This window comes from Tamandua tetradactyla, chromosome 23 (genome assembly GCF_023851605.1).
Source record: "Tamandua tetradactyla isolate mTamTet1 chromosome 23, mTamTet1.pri, whole genome shotgun sequence".
NCBI lineage: Eukaryota > Metazoa > Chordata > Mammalia > Pilosa > Myrmecophagidae > Tamandua > Tamandua tetradactyla.
In genome coordinates this window covers 31478057-31505610 of record NC_135349.1, presented here as the reverse complement: position 1 = coordinate 31505610, position 27554 = coordinate 31478057, and positions in this window count along the sequence as shown.

The following is a 27554-nucleotide window of genomic DNA, read 5'->3' as shown; positions in this document are numbered from 1 at the left end:
TTATTTGTTATTATTGTTATTTTAAAATTATCATCATCATCATCATCATCAACACTCTTGTCAAATAGGTGTGTATGTGTAGTCTTGGATCCTGGAATATTATCACAGGTAGATATAAAGGAGATTATATTATTAGCAGGTCTGTACACAAGCCATTTTATAAAACACTGAAAATATGTGGGTAAAATTATGTTAGGGAATCTTGCATAAACACTGCCTCCAAGTGAGCTGGCCAGATAACCCTTTTAGCAAGGAGAATTGAACTTTCCTACTCACTGATTTCATGGAGTTAATGTATGTTAAAATTTTATCATTACTAATGTCAACTATGAATGAGAAATGTCTCTTCATATCTTTGTTTAATATTTATACATCATGCTTTTAAATAGTTCATGCAAACCTTATTCCAATAAATCATTGACTTTTTACTGTGATAGATGATAAATTTGAAATATTTGTTGATTATTTGTACTTTTAAATTATATTTCAGTAGCAAATATGATAGGATATAATAGGTTAACAGATCCTGTCAAATAATTAATGCACTAATTTATTAAACAAAGAAAAATTGAACATCTACTATATGCTACTATTTTATAGCCATTTTTCCAGTAATCTTGGGACTATGAAAGTTAAATAAGATAAAGTTTTTTCCTTAAAGGAGTAACAGTTCTAGAAGAGGAATTAGATGTGAAAACAAAGATTTTCAATCAATTTGTACAATTCAAGGTGCATAAGTAGAACAATTTAGGAAGAAGCTGAAATTTCTCCAAGGAAATTATGAAGAAAATCTTGAGAGAGGTGGGAATTCTTGATTTAGTCTTTGAGAATGATAATATTCTAGGGAATATATTTAAATGAAGTGTGCATTACAGAAAGTATTATAATTATCATTTTTCTTCTCAGGTAAAATTAAGTTTACATTAAAGAGTACTTAGGGAGGCTGCAATGAAAGAAAATAGAAGACAATTTCAATATTTAATAATAACAAATATTAGTTCCTGGGGCAAGAGAGTTGTAATGATAATTGATTAATAAAGAAGAGATTTATTTGAAAGATATTTCAGAAGCAGAATCAACATGACCTAATCCAATAAATATGTAGAGAAAGTAAACAATATCAACCCAAGTTAACTTGCCTGGACTCTGGTTTATGTGACTGAGTGTATCGAAACAATGTTATCAAGGCAAAATAATAAAAATTTGGAGTAGGGACAACAGCAGTATTAGTTCAAAAATGTTGAATTTAAGTAAGAGAAATATTTTTTTTGGCTTGGATATATGCATATTACTTACTATGAGGTATAAAATGCTCAAATATCCAATAAAATTATGAATGTATCTCTACTCAGACATTCTTAGATACTATAATTGGCTTGAATAACAAATTGCTGTATAACTGTATGTGCAGTAAAAAGAGAGTACTGGACTGAAAATCAGGATGACACTACTTACCTAATGAGTAATGAGATCTAATGCAAATAATGTTTTTATTCAAGATTGGTTTTCTCGTTAAGGGCAGACAAATTATAAGGTCCCATTCAAATAAGAATTTCTTTGATTCTGGAAGAATTTAGCAGAAAAAAGAGACCATATTACAGCTGTTTTCCAAATTCATAATTTATGGTCCATCTGTTAGCCACCAGCAAGATGCCTCATTGTAGGAATGACATTTTGAGGCCACAAACATCTGCCTGGTATTCAAACTCTTCTCTGCAAAACCTCACTAAATTGTCCATGTTTTCCTTATATATTCCAGTTACAGGGATATTTATCTTCTGTATCATCCCATTTGATCTTGGGATTTTAGATACTGTAAACCTTTTTATATTGAGTCAAAATATGTCTCCCCCTTGTATCTAAGTACTGACGATATTATTAATGATATATTTCTTTAGCTTTCAAATATATTTGATTTAAAAAGTTTTTAAATTCATAAATTTTATCCCTTGAAACTATTTACAACAAATCTAATCATTCTCTTCATGACATCCCACCAATAATGATACAATTTTTATTTGTGCTCTACACTTTCAATCCAGTGGTTAGTGAAATGATGTTTTGTGTGTGTGTGTGTGTGTGTGTATGTGGCTCTGCCCTGAAAAAGAGCTTAAACAAACTAGGACAAGTTAATATGCAATATTCATAACCACAAAAAGTTTTCAAGATTATCTAGCCACATTGAAATAAAGTGGAACACCATCACTTTATCAAACAAATTATATTACTGACATTATTTTTCTATTATTAGTAGTATGCCAACATTAACAAAGGATTTTAAGAGCCACAAAAATCAAACACATCTCTGGAGGTTAGCTATAGAGCTAAGAAAGAAACTACATTCATTCACATGCTGCAAAGTTAGTTTAAATTATTGGTTTAATTAAAAAATCATTAAAAATCTTGTCAGAAGCAAAGTCTTCACACAGGGCAGGAGCAGATGAAAAACACTTCAAGAAAATCAGCATTTGACCATAATACAATAAGCATGTTGAATTAGAAAAACAGATTTTGTCCTTTAAGAGACTAAAACCATTGGAAAAATCCATTCTAAAAATGTATGGCTAATGTAAGAAATATTTATTATATCTGGGTCTCTCCTTATTTTCATCAGTGTCCCTAAACATCAGCTTTATCTATATTTTTTAATATTTCAGAGAGCCCATTAAATTTCATCCCCTAATTTTTTTAACTTTTTAATGTATTTTAAACATAATAATATACAAACATGAACATTCATCCCATATGATCATTCCATTCTTGGTATATAATCAATAACTCACAATATCATCACATAGTTGCATATTCTTCACCATGATCATTTCTTAGAACATCTGCATCAATTCAGAAAAAGAAATAAAAAGAAAAAATATCATACATACCACACCCTTTACTTACAGGAGTAACAGTTCTAGAAGAGGAACGCCATCCCACCTATAATGATACATTTTTATTTGTCCCCTACACTTTCAATCCAGTGGTTAGTGAAATGATTTTGTGTGTGTGTGTGTGTGTGTGTGTGTGTGGCTTTGCCCTGAAAACTTCCCTCTCATTGACTGTTAGTATTTCCATCTACCCAATATATTTTAACCTTTGTTTCCCCTATTTTTTTTCTAGACCCCATACCACTCCCTTTCACTGATCAGTAGCATTCAATTTACTAAATTTATTTTAACATTTGTTTCTCCTATTATTTATTTTTAATCCATATGTTTTACTCATCAGTCCATACTGTGGATAAAAGGAGCATCAGACACAAGGTTTTCACAATCACACAGTCAAATTATGAAAGTTTTATCGTTATGCAGTCATCTTCAAGAAGCATGGCTCCTGGACCACAGCTCTATATTTTCAGGCACTTCCTTCAAGCCTCTCCAATATACCTTAACTAAAAAGGTAATAGCTGTGTAATGCATAAGAATAACCTCCAAGAAAAGCTCTTGACTCTGAAATCTCTCAGCCATTAACTTTATTTCATCTTATTTCTCTCTTCCCCTTTTTGTCTCTGGGATAACTCTTAGGCCTAATTTTAAATAGGCTTAGCTTATCCTTTTTGGGGATAAGTTTCATATGAATAACCCCCAAGATTGGGGGGGGGGGGCTCAGCCTATTGATTTGGTTGTCCCTACTGCTTGTAAGAGTATCAGGAATTCTCCATATGGGGAAGTTGAATTTTCCCCCTTTCTCATCATTCCCCCAAGGGGACTTTGCAAATACTTTTTAATTCACTGTCCAAATTACTCTGGGATTTATCCAGGCATCAGTCTGGACAAACTTACAAAATCTCATGCCCTGTTCAAGGTTCCATGTAGTTATGGTGTTCAGTTAAACTGTCCACATAAATTATATTAGGAAACGCACTAGTCAAATAAAAAATTTTGTACCAAATAAACATTTTTGCTTTAGTCTTACATGTAAGTTAAAGTTTTAAAATATGAATTGCCATCTATTTTCAACACTGTGCAATATTGACATTCCTTTGTTCTTCCTAATGCAAAAACATTTTTTAATGTACTATCATTGCACATTCTAGGCATTCCTAGATTATATCCTCACAGTCTTTATCACCTATCTTTCCTTCTGATTTCATTTGTGTCCCCAGCCCTTCTCCCTCTATCATTCTCACATTCACTTCATTCAGTGTACTAACATTATTGTGTTACAGTTAGGTAGTATTGTGCTAACCATTTTTGAATTTTTAAAATCAAGTTTGTTGCACAATCTGTATCCCTTCAGCTCCAATTACCCAATATCTACCCTGTTTCTATCTCCTGATGGTCTCTGTTTTTAGCTGAAATTCTCCAAGTTCATTCACTAATGTTAGTTCATATCAGTGAGACCATACAGAATTTGTCCTTTTGTTTCTGACTAATTTCACTCAGCACAATGTCCTCAATGTCCATTCATATTGTTACACACTTCATAGCTTTGTTCTGTCTTACAGCTGCATAATATTCCATCGTATGTATATACCACAGCTTGTTTAGCCACTGGTCTGTCAATGGACATTTGGGCTGTTTCCACCTCTCGGCAATTATAAATAATGCTGCTATAAACATTGGTGTGCAGATGTCCATTTGTGTCCTTGACCTCATGTCCTCTGAGTAGATACCTGGCAATGGTATTGCCGGATCATATGACAATTCTATACTTGGCTTCCTGAGGAACCACCAACTGCTTTCCACAGCAGCTGTACCATTTTACATTCCCACCAACAGTGGATAAGTGTGCCTCTTTCTCTGCATCCTCATCAGCACTTGTCATTTTCTGTATTATTGATAATGACCTTTCTGGTGGATGTGATTTTGTGGTTTTGATTTGTATTTCCCTAATAGACAGGGAAGTTGAGCATCCTTTTATTTGCCTTTTGGCCATTTTCATATTCTAAATTTTATTTAACATGCTACTGTTTGAGTGATTCTAATACTGAATTTGGTTCAATGACCACATTTTCCAATCCATATTTTAGGAAAAAGAAGAGAGAAACCTTAAAATCTCAAATAGTTTCTGATGCAATCAATTGATGATTTAAGGAAAGAAGAGAAAGCTCTTATTGTATCTTCAGTAATTTTCACTTTGATGATACTGATTTTTTCTCCTCCTAACTGAAATTTTGTTGTTGAAATTTTATTATATAGCAAATTTATTATTTTTATCCATTATAATATAGTAACTAAACTCTTAAATGAGCATACTAATTATATTGTTAAAAGATTTAGGTTTTACACAAATCATTTGGAAAGTAATTTTGCAAATTATCACAGTTAATGTGTTTACATGTGATTAAGATTATCAGGATTAATAGGTTATTTAGAACATATTAAAATTAAAAAATTAAAATTGGAGAAGCCTTATATACAGATATTATCCTTATGCTATAAATTGCTGTGTCAAAAGGTAAGATCATAAGTATGTAACACCAGAAAATGGATGCCTTGATAGAGTTTAATGTAGATATACCTACTAGTTTGTGATTATAAGTTATTATTCAGAAAGCCTTTACATAAAGAATTCTATATAAGGTTTTGGTTTCTCCTTAAATAAGATTATACCTGACAAAAATCAGATCTGTATAGAAACAATGAAATGAAATGTGCTTTAACACATTTTGTTATATATTTACATTAATTTAATTGTTAGGCAACAAGAAAAAGTACCACAGACTTTTATAGTTATTGTCAGAAAAGATTTATTGCTATGAACTAAATATTGTTCCATTTGGTAGAAATATATGTTTTTTCATAAACTCCAAATATTTAGTATATATTGCAAAGCTGTCATTTAACAATGGCTGCTTACTCTCCTAGCAATTGGAATGTTGACAATTGTACAAGAATGATTTTTGGTGCATGGCTGAGTAAGCAGAATAACAAATATCATATGGAATTATGGGAATTATGGATGAAAACAAGCAATGTAAGGTCTTTATCATCATTTTATTATTTTTTAAAGTTATCGGCATTTTTGGATGTACTTGGTGGTTCAGTGGTAGAATGGTCACCTTTCATGTGGGAGACAGTGGTTTGATTCCCGGACCGTGCACCCCCCCAAAAAAATCAGCATTTTCAAACTGTTGCACCTATTCTAATAGTTTATAATGTTTTGTTGAAATTTCCTGAAGGCTATTTTTTGGAAGGCTATTTTTGATCAATCCCTTTGTATTTTTTAATATGATACATTTGCAATTCTATTTTGTTATTTCCTTTAAAGAACTGGAAGAAGTGAAAATTTTGCAGTAAAAAATATTCTCCTTTGTCCTGTGAAACAATTTTTTAAATAAAATATTTTAATTTTTTCAGTTCTAAGCAAATATGACATGCTAAAGAAATCCTGGAAGTTCTGTTTATTTCTATAAAATAGAGAGAATGCCTGTGTAACTTTTTATGATTATATGCAGGTTTTGAATTCTAGCTCTAGTCTAATCTTAGATAAACTTATAACTCTTTTGCTTACTTATCTGTAAAATCTTTCAAATCTTGGAGAGTTGTGCAGAAAGAAAATTGAGTTCACTCTGTTACCAATTCCACCCCAGTTGTGTGTGTGAGTGTGTGTTGTGTTAGCATGATTGTCTGCTTACTATTTTTTAAAATTCTTTTACCAAATTGACAATTATGTTTTATGATTAATTGGTTGAGAGCAGGATGCTGTCAATTGATTACATAGAAAGTTAGTAAATAAATAATAATTAGGTCATACATTCACACGCACACACACATACACACATATTTTTCCCAAACACATTAATGAGTATATCTTTTCACATAAGCTGCTTTGAATATACCTCACTTTTTCACCTATACATCCCATAAGTATTTGAACAATGAACCTACTTTAATGTCATTAAATATTTCTTAAATAATTTTCTTCTTGAAAATTCCTGTCATCGAGAAAATATTTTTCTTCTAACAACTCTTTCATTGCTTCTTTGATTTCAAACATTAGGGACACCCAAATCAGTAGGCCTAGCCTTTGATCTTGAGGCTTACTCTTGTGAAGCTTATGTACGTAGTGGAGAAACTTAGGCTACCTATAGGTATGCCTAAGAGTAACTTCTGGAGGACCTCTTTTGTAGCTCAGATGTGGTCTCACTGTCTCTTAGCTCTCCTCTGTAAGTGCAATCATTGCCTTCTCCCTTACATGGGAAATGACATCCAGGGGTGAAAGTCTTCCTTGTTGCATGGGACATGACTCCCAGGGAATCATTTGTTGACCTTGCTTGGGTCAACAATTCCATCCTGACCAAAAGCTGTAAAAGTAGTATAACTAATAAAGTATCAGTGGCTGAGAAAGCTCAAATAGAGTTGAGAGTCTACTCTGGAGGTCACTCGTATGCAAGCTTCAGTTACACATTTCTATAATAACTTACCAAAACACAACCCAAACCATTCCAGTCAATTCTAAAGAACATCAAGGACAATATATAAGATCCTAAAAAGCCTCCATTCACTAGGGTAACTTTCCAGAAACCTACAACCTCCAGATAGGTACACGGACCAGATAAGTCCTGAAAACTAGAGGGCTCAGCCTTCCCATAGCATCGGCTAGTTCCATCACCCTGCCCCATGTTATTAACAACCCCTTCCAACATGAAAAGGTTAGAATGAGCATAGACCAAATAACCCTAAAGAGTGGGATAGAAAGATCAAAGGTGATGGTGGAGTTACACAGAGGAGGAAAGGTTTAACAAATGAATATACTTGGTGAATCATTAAATTGATAATTATTTTAGTCTCCATTTTCTTAGAGCAGCTATAAGTAAATACCTAAAATTGTAGAATTATAACCCATACCAATCTCTGAACTCTGTTCTATAACTAATTGTTGTGTTATACTTGGAAATGTATTGATTTTCTGTATGTATATTATTTTTCACATGCCCAAAAATATGTATATCAATTGTGGGTAGCCCATGACAAACTCTGGGACATGTTCTGTAACTACTTGTTGAAGAGACCTTTGAAAATTATTGTTCTTTTCTTTCTTTGCTTTGTATATATGTTATATTATACAATAAAAAAGTTAAAAATAAATTTTAAAAAGGGTTTAAGAAAAGGAAAGTTGATGCCATCTGGAACTCCTGTGTTAGCTGCAAAGACATGTGGCTGGTTTCTGTTTATCTTTCTTCCTGGCTCTGTTGCTTCCAACTTCTGATACTAGTGGTTTCCTCTCTAAGCAGCTGTGGGCCTCACTCAGCTCCTCTTGGACACAACTCTTGGTTTTAGCTTGCCTAGCATCTCATGGGAAGGCATATGGTGATGTTTCCAGGGCTCTTACAATGTCCAAATTTCTGCTCTCTCTGTTGGCATTCCAGGCATCCCCAAACACCCGAGTCTCTATCAGATCTGAAGCAACTGCTCACCATCCATCTCTATCTGTATTTCCAAATATCTGGGTCTGGGTCTGCATTTGATTTTTCTCCAAAATGTTCCTGCTTTTAAAGTACTGGTAAACTATTCAAGATCCACCTTGAATGGATGGAGTCACATCTCCATGTGATCAAAATGCCACACCCACAATTGGGTGCACAACATCTCCTTGGAGATAACCTAATCAAATGATTCAATTCTGTAGTGTTGAATCAGGATTAAAAGAAAGGGCTGCCCTGACAATTTTGGATCAGGACTAAAACACTGCTTTTCTGGGATACATAATTGTTTCAAACTGACACATTAACTTTCACATTCACTTTTCTTATATTCCTGCAGAAAGGAAGAGAGTACACATATGCCATGATATAAGATCTAATCAGTCTGGGTAAAATACAACAGTGGGAGCTAGAATTCATTGGCCTACCAATAACAATCATATTTTTAATCCAAAGACCAGTGTATTTCAGAGGATCAAAGAAAAATAGGGATCAAAGAAAAAAATACAACAAACAAATCAGCTTCTGGGAATTGGGATGGGTAGTGCAGTTCAGAAAGTTATGAGAGGGTATGGGAGTCAAGTCAAAGGAGTTTTAAGTTTCTGTTTGTGAATAGATATTAAAATGGCTCTAGTAGGGGATGGCAAAGGGAGAACAGTAAACACTTCCTTTTTTGTTTCTCTGAACCCATGCTACCAGTATCCCTGCTAATAATTTCCTGCTAGCACCATTCTTCAGAATTTCACCTGAGTAACAACTCTCCAAGAGAAGAATTTAGCCCTAATATATTCCTGTCTGCCACTTCAGCCCACTATTCATGGAGACATTATCATCCTCTTATCTTGCTAACAAGACTGTTCCTGTTTCATGGATCCTGAATCACAGACTATGTCCATCCCTGTGACAATGGGACCCATGGTAGTTTATTGAGGTTTGATAGGACCTGAGGATTTAATGGGGAAATGGGGAAATACTATATCCAGAAACCTGTCTTGGCTCTGCTTGGTTCAGAATTTTGGATGATCTGGCAGGAAAAATATTTCAAGTTACTTGTTGCCTACCCTCCTAACTTGATTAAATTCTCTATCACATAGTCAAACTATGAAATTAGGAAAATAATTTCTTACCAGAGGATGGGGATTATCTGGTCCCATCTATTAGTTATAAGAACTAGTTATAAGAACTATTAGTTATAAGAACTAATATATTCCCATCTATTAGTTATAAGTGCTCTGGTCATACTAATTACTTGTGATATCAATTTTTTAATCTACAAGACAGATACAGCAAAAATTATCATGGAAAAGTTTATCATGACTACTACATAAGTGGGTGTGGGAATAACATTTAATTTGGATGAAGGTGTGATGCAAACTCTGTGGTGCTATACAAATAAAAATACGTCATTATCATTATGGTTTCAGAGATTAGCAACCAATTCAATATATTTCCAGTTGAGTTCGTTCACTTCAAGCAGTTCTAGCATCCTTTCTTTTTTAATCACTGAAAGTGAAAGTGACAACTGGTTCAACTAGTAAGACAGTAGGATAATGTTAAGCCTACATTTCCATTCTCCTCTTTCAGTTCCAGAGATTTCATAGATCTGAATGATGGCTGTTGAGAACTGCACTTTGTTTAGTGATTTCATTTTCTTAGGGTTCTTTGTCAGACAGGATTGCAGCAGGTGCTGTTTCTCCTGATTTACAGAACAATTGTGATTGCCAATTATGGGTAACTCTACTGATTTAGTTGATCCCAGATTTCACACATCCATGTATAATTTCCTAAGCAACCTTTCTGTGGTGGCTTCTACTCCTCCACTGTCTCTCCAAATATGCTGCCAAATTTCTTCTCTGAACAAAAGAAGATTCTATATAATTTATGTGCCCTCAAGGTTTATTTGGGGGAGGTTGGGTATTTGCAGAGGTGGAACATCTCGTGTTCTCTGTCATGGTCTCTGACTATTATGTAGCCATTTGTAATCCACTTCTTTATATAACTGCCCTGTCCAGGATGGTCTGTACCCAGCTAGAGGCTGGTGCTTATCTTGTAGGATTGGTGGATTCAGCAATCCATAGTTGCTCATATTTTAATTGTCATTCTGCAATTCCAATATCCTCAATCACATTTTCTGTGGCATTCCACATTTACTAACCCTCTCCTGCTCAGAAACATTCATCAATGAGATAGTAATGTTCATTTTCATTGGCTGGATTGTGGGCTACAGCATTGTCATTATCATTTTCTCCTACAGCTGTATCATAAATACCAACCTTAAAATGAATTCACCCAAGTGGAGTGAATTATAGCATTTCCCACACGTGCCTCCCTCTTAACCACTGTGGATATATTCCACGGTACACTCTTGTTCACGGATATCTGGCCAAGCTTGAGTTTTCAATGGACATTGGCAAATTAGGCTCTGTTTTCTACACAATCATGATCCCTCTGTTAAACCCACTGATCTATGGCTAAGGAATAAGAATGTGAAAGGTGCCCTGAATATAGCAATCAGCACAAAATTCAGTTCTGTATAAAACCATGTTTTTCAACAACAAAAAATATTTATTTAAATAATACGAGATGGAGTTCACATTTTTAGGCATAAATTCTAACAGCTCCACCAACAAATTATTCTTAGTATTTTCTTTCAGTTCTCATGCCTAAACTGAGTATAGGGAGCAGCTACAACTCATCTTAGACTTCTCCCTAAACTGAGGATAATATGAGTAGGTTCACCTTGTTGTTTTTTGAGAGGTTCATTCTATACCTCTTTCTTTTGTCCATGAATATGTCCCAGTGAAAAATCATGGGTTAAATCCTACCTAAGCACTAATTCAATGCCATCTTCATAAAATTCTGATTTTACAAAAATGTGTTAAACAAATATATTTATTCAGCCAGTAGGGAGCTAAATGAGAACCTCAGTTTCACTTGTGTCCATATGGTGTAGTGTGTGGTCTCTACAGATGTCCAGTCATAATACTTAGATGTTATTGAAGCAGGTGTGGACCAATGTGTAAGAATCTCTTGCACTAGGATCAAAGTTCCATAAAGACAAGGCCCATGTCTCTCTTGTTTGCCATTATTTCTGCTTTGCTTTATGCAATTCTAGCTCCAAGACATCACTCAAAATCATTTATAAATAAATGAATCAGTAACTCATGCAATTTTGCTGCAAAAAAGGGAGACTGAGAATTTACCAAAAGTGAATTTGCTTCCTTTAATTGCATTCTAGTGTTCTAAGCTTAGAGGAAATCTGTCTACACAACTTTTATTTTGGCTTAGGCAGAAATAAGAACTCAGGGGCAAAGACTATTTCATATAAGGACCCTGTAAGGCCTTCTTTTTTCAATCAAGCTGCCCCAACAATATTGGCTGACATCCCCAGTATCAGTGACTATAAATTTATATTTCTTTCTCTCACTCTAGAGATCAGAAGTGATGATGTGGAGTTATTAACAACTGTAAACTACCATAGGAATGGAAGTCGGAAGTGAAGCACATAGAGTTTCTCCAAAAGCCACTACAAAAGGGGACTCCACCTCCCTTGATGTTTTTTGTAGCATTATATTAGTTAAAATCAAACCAAATCAAATGCACAAATGAAAGAATTTAAATTTTAAAGGAAGACAACATAAAATATGTTCAGTGTAAAATGAAACAAAAAATAAAATGCTATTTATATGAATATTCAAATCATACTGACAAATTTTATCTGTTTGTCTTAGATGCAAATAAGCAGGTATGCACCAGTATGGAAGAATCTCCTGCACTAGACTCAAATATCAATACAGGCAAGGCCCTTTTCTAAGCAGAATTGTAATAGTAGTGATTTCAGTGGTTAGATTATTGGGTAATCTTAATTTTACTTCTTTTTCATATTTGCTTACCTGAAAATCACAATAAATATGTATTACATTAGAAACAAGAAAAAAAGGACTTGCTTTATGATAGCAGCTTGGTTATAATTATTTGTGCCTGTATGGTGGCTATATTAATGCATTCTTTAAAACCGACATCATTCAAAGTAATGTCATTCATGTGTTTTGTTAATGGTTTGGTTCTTGGGCCAGATTTTTACTTAAATATAGAATTACAAAACACTTCAATATAATTCTATAATTTATTTAATGACTTAAGTTAGTTGCCTATGTTGTTACTATAATCAATTACCAATTAATCCATTATGAAAAACAACACATTTTCAGGTGTGAAAATTTATTTTTTTAAATTGTTGTTACCAAAGGAACAAGGAGACATTCTTCACTGGCTCTAGGATAAAGACTAAGGAGTAGCATGAGGTTTTCCACTCAGGCTTTCTTCCCTAAACTTATACTTTCCTTTAGTGTATAAAATCAGCTGGTTTGATTTACATAAAAACATGATAGAGATCAAATTGCTCACTAAAACATGCAATAATGTGCATTTTGTCTTGCTTAACTGATTGAAAAGTGTTTTAAACAAAAGTATTTCATTATCTCAAATATTTGTTTTCTTCTATAATCTCAAATACCTTAGGTTCTAATAGATTAATTTATGTTATTTATATGACATCTCAATCACTGTTCAAATTCTTTCCCAATTCAGTGAACTCTATCAGAAGAAATTATATATATTCATGGTTATAAAAACCAAGCCTATTCATGTTATCTGAAGCTATCAGTACCCATATATCATATATATGTAGAAAAAAGATATTCATTACATTCTTTTTTACTTTTACTTTTTAAAAAAATATTTATATTGACAAATATTCACACATGTATAGTCTATACATAGTGTACAATCAATGGGTCACAATATTATCATATATTTGTGTATTCATCACCATGATAATTTTCAGAACATTTGCATCATCACTCCAGAAAAAGAAATAAAAAGCGGAAGGAAAAAACTCATTCATCCCATATGTCTTACCTCTCTGCCTCATTGACCACTAGTATTTCCATGTACCAAAATTATTTATTTATAATCATACTTTTTTTTTACTTACAAGCATCATACATAAGGTTTTCACAATCACATAGTCATATTGTAAAAGCTATATAATTATATAATCATCTTCAAGAATCAAGGTTACTGGAACACAGCTCAATAGTTTCAGGTACTTTCATTCATTCACTCTAATGCACCATAAACTTAAAAGGGAATAGCTATGTAATGCATAAGAATAATCTCCAGGATAAACCCTCAACTCTGTTTGAAATCTCTCAGAGACTGAAACTTTATTTTATCTTATTTCTCTCTTCCCTGCTTTAGTCAAGAAGTCTTTCTCAACCCCATGAGTTGAATCCCAGCTCATCCCAGGAGTTCTGTCCCACATTGTTAGGGAATTTACACCCATGTGAGTTATGCCCCATGTAAGAGGGAGGACAGTGGGTTCACCTGCCAAGTTGGCTTTGAGAAAGAGACCAAGTCTGAGCAACAAAAGAGGTTCTCTGGGTGTGACTCTTAGGCATAATTATAAATTGGTTTAGTCTAACCTTTGCAGGAATAAGGTTTCATAGCGATGAACCCCAAGATCAAGGGTTCATATTATTGATTTGGTTGTCCCTACTGCTTGCAGGAATATTAGGAATTCTCCAAATGAGGAAACTGAATTATATCTTCCTTTCTCCCCAGTCCCCCAAAGTTACTTTGCAGATACTTTTTTATTCACTGCCCAAATTACTCTAGGATATAATGGACCATCACACTAACCTGGACAAACAAAGAAGATCTCATGCCTCAGTCAAGAGTCTGTGTACTCATGGAGTTCATCTAAACTGACCATAGAAGTTAAGTTAGGTAATGTACTATCCAAAATACAAATTTTGCCCCAAACAAACATCTCCCCCTTTGGTTTCACACAGAAGTTGAAGTTTCAAAATTTGGATGATATCATCCTTTACCTGCATTCTGTTCTCACTTAGTTCTATCCAGATCAGCTTCATTCATATCTCTAGTCAAAGTCTGTTTCCTTTTTCAACTTTGTAAACAGTTCCTGTATGTGGTAGTACTAGCCTGCATAGCTTCAGACCTCTAACTCTGAGTCTCAGGTGTCACATAAAGATCTGAAGTTTCTGGAAACTACCAGATTATATACCAACAGCTCAGAATTTCCATATTTAGAAATAACAGTCATAACCCCTGAATATATGTGACTGCTGTAAGAGCTTACAATCTAGGACCTTTTACAATAGGCTCCAACTTGCTCTTGACTTCAATTGACTAAATTATTTTGATTACAGCTTGTTCATATGAGCAAGGCATGATAATATTTGTCTTTCTGTTTCTGACATTTCATTCAACATACAGTCCTTAATGTTCATTCACCTACTTGCATGTCTCACATCTTCATTCTTTTTGCATCCACTCAGTAGTCTGTTGTATTTTCACAGCATAGTCCTTCCTTCAATTCTTAATTTGTTGCATCCTTAGGCCACCTCCATCAATTGTGAATGGTGAACACCGTAGAAGTCAGTGTGCAAATGTCCATTCAGTTCTTCCAGGGATATTTTGATAAATGGTATTGCAGGGCCACATGGAAACCCCACCTCTAATCTCCTGTGGAAGTAGCACACTGTCCTGCAAGAGGCTTCGCCTTTCAGTTTCCTTACTGAGAGTGAATAGGTACATCCCTTTCTCCACATTTTCTCCAGCACTTGTTACCCTCTGTTCATTTTTAAGCATTTATTCACACATCATATAATCCAATCTAAGTACATAGACTTGCATTCAGCATCATAACCTGTATGAAGACATTTTCTTTTCTTCTCAAAAAGTCCATAACATTCCCCCATGCCTCCATCCTGTTGACATTTAGTTTTGGCATAATGCCCTTGTTGCATTCAGTTGGAACCATATTACAATGTTATTGTTGACTATAAACCCTAGCTTGCATTGATTATACTTTTTCCTGTTTACCATTCATTTTCAACACCTTGCAATGTTGACGTTAATTTGTTCTCCCTCATGCAAAAACAGTTTTATATTTGTGCTTTTAATCACCATTATTTAGCACTTCAGGTTTTCCTAAATTATGCCATCTCAGTCTTTATTCTCTATATTTCCTTATTGTTTCATATGTGCCCTCAGCCCTTCCCCCTCAGTCATACTCACATTCAGCTTCATTCTGTGTACTTACAATAATGTCCAACTATCAAGTAGTAGTATGCTATCCACTTCTGAATTTTTACATTCAGTCTTGTTGCAGAATCTCTATTACTTCAGCACCAAATGCCCAATCTCTACTCTATTTCTATCTCCTGATAACCTGTGTTCTTAACTCTCAAATCACTCCAGTATTTATCCTTTTGTTTCTGGTTAATTTCAGTCAGCATAATGTCCTCAAGGCTCATCCACATTTTTACATTTTTCGTGACTTTATTCTGTCTATCTTTACTTCTAAAGATACTGAATTAATAGTCTTTCCACATGGGCAGCAAGTCAAGAATTGTTCCATTTGTCTATTTTTTGTTGTTTTGGATTTAAGGAAATGGTAAAGGTGGGAGAGAGTTTAAGGCAAAAACTTGAACTGTGACTTGAAACAGATCTGAGTTATCATCTATGTGCTACAAATGACCTGTAAAGTGTGTGTTTTGAGTATGATTAAGCTTATTAGACACCAGTTTCCTTTTCTGTTTGAGAGAATTTTCTAAAAACATCTATTTAATTATAGTATCTGACATTATTTAAAGTTTCAAAGGATGCTGGGAATTATTACAGAAACAAATATTTCCTAAAAGAGCTTCAAGGGTTATACAGATCCCTTAACAATGAACTCCTTATTCAGGGACTGTAATCCTAATGCTGGAACAAAGGGTATATTTTCCATGATATCTTCTCATAAAAGGGAGCCGGCTCCCTCTTCTAACCTTTTTAGAACTGGCTCACCAAGTCTGTAGACTCCTGATACTAGCCTTGGGCCAGCTTTACGTCTCTGCACCCACTGACTCAGGATGTGTTCATCCTGACCCTGCCTTCACTCCTGGTTAGAGCTTATTAAAGGGTTCTCCATGGCTACTGATTCAGGTCCCACATTGCTATGTGTGTTGCCATGGCCAGGTAGCAGAAGCCACACTCCTCATCTAAGTCTGAATCTTATATCCCCAGGAAGTGAGTTAAGATCATTAATCCAAGAGTACCTGATTTTATGTAATCTCACATGAATCTACCAACAGATTTATGAACACAATGTACATTTAGTGAAAAATGGGCCAGCAGCTATAAGGGTCCATGTATTCAGCAAGTACTTATTTCTCAGTGTTTATGAAGAATGACTTATTTTTTATCAGACTCAGCCCAAAGTACACTTATAATCTTAACCGTTGAGAGCACAAACTGGCCCCTTCATTGATCTTTATGGAAACCCCCCTCTTGTGAAAATAGATCTTACTGTGGTGAATGTCATATGCAATTAGAGCCCACCATAAATTTACATGGTCAGAAAGCTTTCCTCTCCAGCTTATTCTTTGCTCCTTCATCTTTACGTTTAGCACTTTCTTTGGACTTCCCAGTCATACCATATTTATGTACCATAGAGAAGACTAGTAAGAGACTCAAGCAATACACCTGATTATATTGCATTATTCATAGGCTCCAGTTTCTATCCTTGTCTCCAAGAGCCAAACACCCCACAGAACATTCAGTTGCTTGCTTACCAAGGAAGATATCTCAGATTGCATAAACCTTTGGGAAAATATTCTTTGAACCAATTTTTTATTTCATCATATTTACAAATTGGTGTCTAAAAAGCTTCCATGCTAAGTGACATCTTTTAAGTCATCTATGTATACAAGTACCAAATTTGTGAATGAACCAAAAATACTGGATGAGGGTGATGATAATCTTCTTCCTATTAGAGGCATAATAATCAAGGTTAAACATCATCAATGGTAATCTTGCTCCTTTTATTTCATAAAAAGTCCCTCGATATCTCTACTGGGGATGATCCTGTGATAAAGAAGCAAAGGATCAAATAATTAATAAGAAGTAAATGTATAAGTCTTTTACAGGGATAGATAATAGCCTCAAAGGGGGATAATGTGAGGTAGAATAAGAACATCTAAATTCTAGTGAAGTTCAGAATGCAAGTTATCATCTGAAAAGTAAAGGAGGATTCAGGAAAAATCATACATGTTAAACAGGTTACTAGCTGAGTGGTGTTTCTTAGTGTGAAGATAATTTGGAAAACTATGCTATAATGCACACATATGTAAACAGAAACAAAAATTAATTTTTAATGGAATTCAGTGGACTGTTTTTATTTTCTATCACAAAAAAGGGATTATAGTAGGTCAATGGCTTATCCACTATTGAGATTAATTGTAATGCAAGGGATGGTGGTTTGACACCACGTCTACCCCAGAACCAACCATGTTCTTAACCATTCCTGTACTTGTAGAGTTATTGTAGGTGTACCTTTTGGCTATGTTATTTGGGTTGAGTTTTGATCATGCTTAGGTCTTAATACTCTTAAAAGAATCCTTTATCAAAACATAGAACACAGAAGAAAGCACCAGAGTATTTAAGAGTGACAGAAGCTAAAAGGCAGAAACATGCAGAATCTCAGATAGGAAGCCACTGGAGTCAGAAGTTGGAAGCTATGAACATGGGAGAGAAGGAAAAGATGAGAGACATTGCCATATTTCCTTCTCATGTGGAAGAAGAGTCTGGGATATCCAGATGTCTTTCTTCAGGAATAAGGTCTAATCCTGATGATGCCTTGATTTGGACATTTTTCACAGCCTCAGAACTGTAACCTTATAAGTTAGTAAATCCCAATTTTAAAAGCCAGCTGTTCTAGTTTGCTAGCTGCCAGAATGCAATATACCAGAAACAGAATGTCTTTTAAAAAGGGGGAATTTAATAGGTTGCTAGTTTACAGTTCTAAGGCTGAGAAAATGTCCCAGTTAAAGCAAATCTATAGAAATGTCAAATCTAAGGCATCCAGGGAAAGATACCTTGGTTCAAGAAGGCTGATGAAGTTCAGGGTTTCTCTCTCATCTGATAAGGCACATGGTGAACACAGTCATGCTTTCTCCCTCAGCCAGTGTCATCTGCTAGCTTTCTCTCCTGGTTTCCTGTTTCATGAATTCCCCGGGAGGCATTTTCCTTCTTCATCTCCAAAGCACTGGCTGATGGACTCTCTGCTTCATGGTGCTGCAGCATTCTCTGCTCTCTCCAAATCTCCTTCATTCTTTAAAATGTTTTCTCTTTTATAGGATTTCAGAAACTTATCAAGACCCACCCAAATGGGTGGAGACATGTCATCACCTAATCCAGTTTAACAATTCTCTTGATTAAATCACATTTCCAGGGAGATGATCTGATGACAGTTTCAAACATATAGTATTGAATAGGAATTATTCTGCCTTTACAAAAAGGGATTTTGATTAAAACATGGCTTTTCTAGGGTCCATACATCCTCTCAAACCAGCACACCAACCCATTTCTCATATTTCACCAGCTTTAGAAAACTAAAACACAAGGTTAAGGTGAGAAGAAACAATGAGTAAGAATATGAAATATAGAAGTAAAAGTTACTTGTGTCCCCTGCAGCAACTAGTCCAGGAATTCCATTCACAACCTTTGTAGTGACCAATGCACAAAAGGGCGTGCTTGGTCAATGACGTCCCATTCCCCACTTTTTGCCACACTTCCAACACAGAACCAACCAGAAAAAGCAAATATGTGACCCAAATCAATCACAGAGGGTGCCCCTTTTCTAATTAGCTTCTTTCTAACTTCCTGAACAACTTCCACATGGACTGTGACTGGAGCCTCTATTTTTGTCACTGTAAGTTTTTCCAATTCCCAACCTTCCTTTTACATCTCTGTGAAATGCAAGTGACTGGTGACTTTCTATCTTGCTACAATAAATTTCAAATAAATAAACCCTATTTGTTTCCACCACAATTGATGCATTGTTCTGGGTGAACTCTCATGGGCTGAGGAGCAGAAGGTCAGTATTTCTCACCATCAAATATGGCTTTGCCACTTAGGAACAATTGATTTCCTTGGAATAGTTTGAAATCCTCTGATAAAACACAAAGAACAATCATTTTTAATTAGTTAGACAGGTGACTGAATCTTCCCTCTCAAACTCAGTATCTGTGAAATAGAAATTAATCTAAAAACGTCAATTTCTTCATTTATAATATGAGAATGGCAGTATTGTTCTCATCAAATTATAGTTCTAAGTATTAGAGCAATTTCTTCCCCAGGTGCTTTATATTCACAATCTTGTTTATTCACTGTTCCAAAGCAGCAACCTAGAAACTCTAGGTCAGTCCAGGCATCTATTTTATTTTTCAGACTCTGAACACAATTAGATGAATCTTCATGTTTATCAGTTTAATATATTCAGCCCAGGATATCATAAGTCAATGATAAACAGGAGTGTTTCCATGTCCTCTGTAGTGAAAAATAATAAAAAGCTTTAAAATAGGCTCACCTATCCATCCATAACTATAATCTCTATATTTTATTGTCCTTTCTGTGGTTTATGACTCTCTAAATTGTGTATAACTGATAGCAATGCAAATGATATTTGTCCATAGTATTGCACATTTTGCCTAATAGAGAACAATTAACTTCTTTCCCTCATGTGGAAAAAGCAGGTATTGCATCTATTTGTAAATTATTTATACATTACTGATCCCTAAAATCGTGGTTCTTTTAATTCTACTTTGTACCAGGGGTAACAATTAGCTTCATTAACTAATGAATTAAGCACAATTAGTTAAATTTATTAACTAATGAATTAAGCACACGCACACACATACTTCACAGTCAGCTATTTCCCTCATTTTATGTAATAACTATTTTAAATCTTCACTATTTTTCTTCAGGCTCAATTCTACCACTTCCTCCTTCTCTGAAAGTTATTTCTATTTAACAAATAAAGTATATGTAGCAAACACATATATTCTGGAGATTGTAATCAAGTCATCATATAAGTATGTAAATGCATCTATGACCTCCAGCTCTTTCTTTATGGGGAAAATATGCCCCTTCCACTGAGGATGATCCCTCCATATATAGTAGTCTATATCTACTTGCTTTTGCTTTCCTTCACTTTATTGCAAAATTTTCTTAGAGGTTTTATACTTTCCCACTTCAGCCTACAGAAAGATGACTTTTCCCTGACAACTTCAGTCCTTTTTATTAAAATGTGCAATCTAGTGTATTATATAAGTAATGCATTTGATTCCTCTATCCGACATGGTAGTTTTGACATCTCCTTTTGTCTTCCTGTCTTGCTTTCTAAACATCTTTCTCACTTCCATCCCCTAGTTAAATATGTCTGAACTTTGTCTCCTTCAAACCTGTACACTTTCCTAGACATTCATTAACGGCATACTTCTCTCATCACCAAACACAACATTTCTAGTTAATTCTGTGTTTTCTTAAACTACCAAATATACTGTGATAACTTTCATATTCTTTTCCAAATGCATAATGTTCAGCTCTGTAGGTTCAGATTCTGTAATCCCTATCCTGATATATGTTTTTATCAGACAGTTGGTACAAATAAGAAACTTCTCCTAACTAAAAACTAAGATCCATTGACTTAATGTTGTAAATATGGGAAAAATACAAGCTTTCTTCTTTATTGTCACTGTCATTTTATTATTTAGTCACAATGCTTTTTCCTCACTTGAACCTCTTAATTGACCTAATTTCTTCTGATCTCTCCACATGTAACCTCCAAACATATCAGGAAACCTATCCACATAACCACTGTCTAAGTAAGATCTGTATAAAATAGATTTTTACTGTTACTTTCTTACTTAAATCTTTTCATGATTCTATCTTCTAAAAGCTCATAATTTTAAAACCTTCCAATTTGACATATATTTATATTTACTTCCATTTTCATCTCAGAACCAGAATTTTAATCACCATATTCTTTCTCCAATTTTTTGCACATTCTTAATAAATCTAAATGCTATATACATTATCTATAAATTTAGAGTAATCAAACACTACATTTGAGTAGTAGTTATTTGGTAACTTAGAATGAAATATAGAAGTAATAATGAGTATGAATTCTGGGGTATTACTCAAAATTTATTTTTCTACTTTGTTCTGCTTCTGTCTAGCTAAATTAATTCTGGGTAAATGCATCCTGGTGATTGTATTTGGTTGTGTATAGCTCTGATATAACAGAGCCACGGTAAGAAATAAGAAATTCTGTAGCATTGGTCTAACAAACATTCTGTGATAAACATTGCCTTCCCAGAATATGGAATTGAGAGAGAGATAGCAGAATTTAAAAAATAAAATAAAAGTATGCTATTATTTCTTGGCATCTCATTGTGCTATGTTTGATACAGAAATATTAGTTACAAACTAAGTTAAATTTTCATTTAAGGTGTGTGTGCAAGAACAGGTAGGTTTACCCCTTTTAACACAATAACAAAGACATGTGTTCAAAGTATATACCCTGCAGCCAGAATGCCTGGATTAACATCCTGGTTCTGCCACTCATTACTCTTGTGATTTCAAACAAATTATTCATAACCCTGTAACTCAGATTTATGATATGAATCATGTGCTTTTCTCTAGGTCTAGGTTTGTGATCAGGATTAAATGAGCTAAACAATTTTGATACATTTTGAAGAGTGATTGTCACATGCCAGTCAGTAAATATCACCTATTATTCAACAGTTGGGTCAAGCTTGGTCTTCAGATAACATTATTAATTACTTAATATCAACTAGCATATACCTTGATCTCTGATAAAAAGGGATAATTCAGAAAAAGAATCATCATTGAGCACTCACTTAATCTTTCTGATTTCTGCTTTCTTGAGATATTTAAGATTTCCTCTTTAAAAAATTTCAGCAGCCCATCTGTTTCTGTTTGCAAATATGGAAGTAAAGGCTGTAAACTGACGTAGGAGTGGAACAACTACCACTTTTGTGAAGGTGAAAATGCTGATTGTAATATGTCATGTAACTAAGAAAAGCCAAGTTCTTTAATCTTCATTTAATGTTGCTGAGTGGAATTTTTTTTATCATTTCCATGGAGACATGACCCATCTAACTGTGGGTGGTAACTTTTGATTAAATGGCTTCCATGGAGATGTGTCCCCACCCATTCAAGGTGGGGTTGTTTACTAGAGTCCCTTAATGGAGAACCATTTTGGAAAAAGCTCGGAACCAAGAGAGTTCACACAGCCAGAAACCACTGGAGACAAAGAAAATGCCCCCCAGGAAAGTCGTTGATGAAACTTGGAGGGAAAGCTAGCAGATATTGCCATGTACCCTTCTAGATGAGAGAGACACCCCAAATATCATCGACCTTCTTGAGCCCTGGATGCCTTAGTTTGGACATTTGTATAAGCTTGCCTTAATTTGGACATTTTCATGGACTGAGAACTTTAAACTTGCAACTTGATAAATTCCCTCTTTAAAAGCTGTTCTGTTTCTGGTATATTGCACTCTGACAGCTTTTGTAAACTAAAACAGATTTTGGAACCAGAGAAGTGGGTTGCTACAGTTCACAAATATCAAACATTTTGAAATGGCTTTTTAAAGGGATAAGGGAAGGAGTTTTGAAGAATTGTAAGAAGCTTCACAGAGAAGACCTAGAATGCTTTGAGGAGACTGTTGGTAGAAATGTGGACTCTAAAGATACCTCTGATTAGGCCTTAGACAGAAATGATGCAAAGTGCTATTGTAAACTGGAAGAAAGAAAATACTTGTTTTAAAATGGCAAAGAATCTGGCAAAATCAATGGTTAGTTTGGTTTTAGATGGAAGGCAGATTTTAAAACCCACAAAAATAATGTATTTAGCAGAAGAGATTTCCAAGTTAAATGTGAAAAGAGTAGCCTGGTTTCTCCCTGTGGCTTATTGTAAAATGTGACAGAGAAGGGAGAAGCTAAGAACTGAACTCTTGGTTTACAAAAAAGACAAAAAACTGATGGTCTGGAACATTCTGGGCTTCCAGAAAGAGAGACCCCAGAGAACAGTGCCCCACATGCAGATTTAACCAAAGATGGAACCAGTGAGCCATTTCAGCAAATCCAGGATTGGAGATGGAGTTAACCAGGAAGGATTTGTTGAAAGTCCTTTTGTCTAATGGATATGATCTCAGTGTACTGCCTAGAAAACAACAAATGTGTTGTGGGATCTATATAAAAACAATCACTGCCAGTCTGGACTAAAAGAGGGAGAAAAGGAACAAATTTGATGAAAAATAACTTCAAAGGCAGAACCAAGGAAAGTAATGTCTAAAACTTGGAAACCTCTAGCCAGGAGAGTGGACCCACTCATGCACTTGGAGAATGTAAATTTTCCCTGAAGGCAGAGGACAAACCTTCCTAATCAATGTTCCCAAAGAACTGTGCCACCTCAGGCCTTGGAGAGGGTGGAGCACATTCCCTGGCTATTGTGGAGAGCCTGGCTGCCACCGCATTGTTCTGGAGGGGCTGAGCATGTGCCACGGGGATGGCAGAAAGCCTGGTTGCTGCCCCAATTCTAGGAGAAGGTAGAGCTGAGAAAAAAGTTGGTTTCCCCAGTGTCCTCCAAAGTAGCATTTGGAGAGAGCTGGGCCACTGCATAGGCCCTTGGAAAGGGTGAGACTACTGCTTCCTAAAGCCATGAGGAAAAATGTCTCTCAGACATTGAAATCTAATGGAGTTTGCCCTGCAGATTTCCAGAACTGTTTGCATCCTGTGACCCATGTGTTGCTTCCAATATTCCATTCAGAAATGGGAATATGTATCCTATGACTGTCCCTCCTTTTTATGCTGACAGCAGATAACTTGTTCTGAATTTTACAAGTCTAGAGCCAGAAGAGAGTTTTGCCTTGGGACAGACCATGCTTTTAACTGACTTTGTGGAGATTTGGTCCTATTTCTGACTTTGTATTGCATTTGTGCTGTTACTAAAATGGTTTAAGGCTTCCTGATATTTTAATAGAATGTGTTTTGCATTTGGAAAGAACATGTCTTTTGGGGGTCTAAATGGTAGGTTGTGCTGGTTTGAATCTGTCGTGCACCCCAGAAAAGGCAAGTTCTTTAATCTTTATCAATATCACTGAGTGGTATCTTTTTTATTTCCTTGGAGATGTGACCCAACCAATCGTGGGTGGTAAACCACTCAAGGTGGGGCTGCTTACTGGAGCCCTTTGGGGGGAATCATTTTGGAAAAAGCTCAGGCCAACAAAACCAAAAGAGCCCACACAGACAGAGACCACTGGAAATACAGCAAGAAAATGCCGCCAGGAAAGTGGTTACTGAAGCCTGGAGAGAAAGCTGGTGGATGCTGCCATATGCCTTTCCAGATGAAAGAGAAACCCTAAATGTCATCAAAACTTCTTGAGCTAAGGTCTCTTTCACTGGATACATTAGTTTTGGATATTTTTATAACCTTGCCTTAATTTGGACATTTTCGTAACCTTAGAACCACAAACTTGCAACTTAATAAATTTCCTTTTTAAAAGCTGTTCTCTTTCTAGTGTTTTGCATTCTGGAAGCCTGCAAACTAAACCAATGAAAGAGAAATAAACTTATATTCAGTGTCCAGAATGTAAAGGGTGCAAAGAAATCCCTCTTTCTGTGCAATGCTCTGTTTTGATAAATGTGAAGAACAACTCTTGAAAATGTAGGCATTAAAGGAAGGCTTATCTTTAGGACAAGTACTCAAAATAAATCTGGAATTTGGGGCGTGAAGAACACCCATCTCTTTGTTGAGGAGGTTTTCCATCAAAAACAGTTCATTTTTATTGTTGGACTCCAAAGTCCATGCTCTCTCTGTCTCTTTTTATTACATAGAGAAATGTACTAATTTATTGACCTCATTTTTTCTTTTTTTAAAAAAAATTTATTCACACACCATACAACTCATCCTAAGTGCTCTCAATATAAACAAATAGTTATGCATTCACTACCACAGTCAATATGAAAATAGTCTCATTTCTTTCCAAACAAATCCAATTCCACTTACAAACGCCTATTATTGACATTTAGCTTAGGTATAGTATCTTTCTTACAATTAATGAGAGAATACTGCAAAAACTGTTAACTATAGAACTTGGTTCGCAGCTATTGAATCTTTCTCATATACCATCTCAATATTACCACTGTGCATATATTTCTCTAGTTCATATAAAAACTTTCTTGTACTTGTACAATTAATCACCATCAACATTAATTGTAGGTTTTGCTAAGTTGTCCAGTCTGAGTTTTTATTGTCTAATTTTCCAACTGGTGACATATGCGACCGTAACCTTCCTCTTTCCACCATACACATCTTTATTAATTGCATTTACTGTATTGTGCCACCAAGACACAGTGTTGTCTTACCCATTTCTGAACCTTTACAATCAATTGTGTTAAAGCTTCTGTATTCTTTAAGCATCAATTTCCCCATCTATACCCTCTTTCTATCTCCTTAACACCTATGATCTCAAAGTTATCTCCCAGAGCTTGTTCCTTATAGTTGGTTCATATTAGTGAAACTGTACAATATTTGGCCTTTTGCTTCAGGCTTATTTCACTGAACATAATGCCCTCAGGCTGTATCTATGTTATTATATGCAATGTGATTTTGTTTCTTCTTATAGCTGCAGAATATTCCATCATATGAATACAACAAAAGTTTGTCCAGTCATTCCTCAGTCGATGGACAAATGGATTGCCTCCATCAATTGGGAATCATCAATAATACTGTCACAAATACCAATGTGGAAATTTCAATTCATATACCTGTTTTTCATTCTTCCAAGTATATACCTGGTAAAAGAATTGCCAGATCATATGGCAGTCTTATGCTTAGCATCCTAAGGAACTGCCAAACTCCGTTCCACAGTGGCTGCACCACTCTACTTGCCCACCAACAGTGATTAAGTCTACCTATTTCTCCACCTCCTCTTCAGTACTTTAATTTTTTGGTTTTTGGTTTTTTTTTTTTTTTGATAATGACCATTCTATCCACTGAAATGATAGGTGTGAAAGGATATCTCATTGTGGTTTTGATTTGCATTTCCCTAAGAGTTAGTGAAGGTGAAATATTTTCATATGATTTAAATCCATTTGTGTTCCCTCTTTAGAATAGTACCTATCCATGTCTTTTTCCCTAATTTTAAATTGGTTTGCTTTTTGCTGCCAAATTGTTTCTTTATATATTGTGGATATTAAATCCATATTAGATACGTGATTTAAAAATATTGTCTCCCCAATGATTAGGCTGCCTTTTTACTTTCTTGAAAAATTCCTTTGACATGCAAAATTGTTCAATTTTGAGGAAATCCTATTTATCTTTTTCCTTTTTTTTATTGCTTGTGCTTTGGGTGTAAGGTGCAGGAAACCAATAAAACCAAAACCCCAAGAGTTTTACGATCTTAGCTCTAATATTCAGCTCTTTAGTCCACTTTGAATACTTTTTTGTATAAGGTGTGAAATATGGATTCTCTTTCATAAATTTGGAAATATTGATATTCAATTCTCCCAGCATTATTTGTTGAAAAGGTTATTTTATTCCAGTTTAGTGCAGTTCACTTCCTTGTCAAAAATCAATTGGCTGTATAGGAGAGGGTTTATTTCTGAAATATCATTTAAATTCCATTTGTTGGTATACCCAACTTTATGCCAGTACCATGCTGTGTAGACCTCTGTAACTTTGTAATTAGTTTTAAATCAAGAAGTATGAGAAATACAGCTTAATTTTAAAAGATATTTTCAGCTATTCAGGACAGCTTGCCCTTCCAAATAAATTTGTCTATTGAGTTTTCTGTTCTGCAAAGTAAATTATTGAGATTTTGATTTGTATTGCATTGAACCTGTAAATAATTTCTGGTAGAAATGACATCTTCTCTACATTTAATCTTCCAATCCATGAACAAAGTTTGTCCTTTTATCTATTAGGGCTTCCATAATTTCTTTTAGCAGTGTTTTGTAGTTTTCTGTGTGGATCCTTTATATTCTAACTTAAATTTATTCCTAGATTTTGATTCCTTTGGTTGCTATTGTAAATAGAATTATTTCATTGATTTCCTCCTCAACTTGCTTCTTACTAATGTATAGAAACCCTACAGATTTTTGCATGTTCATCTTGTATCCTGTCACTTAACTGAACATGTTTATGAGCTCTAGTATCTTTGTTGTAGAATTTCAGTACTACCTATATATAAGATCATGTCATCTGCAAATAATAAAAGTTTTATTTCTTCCTTTACAATTTGGAAACTTT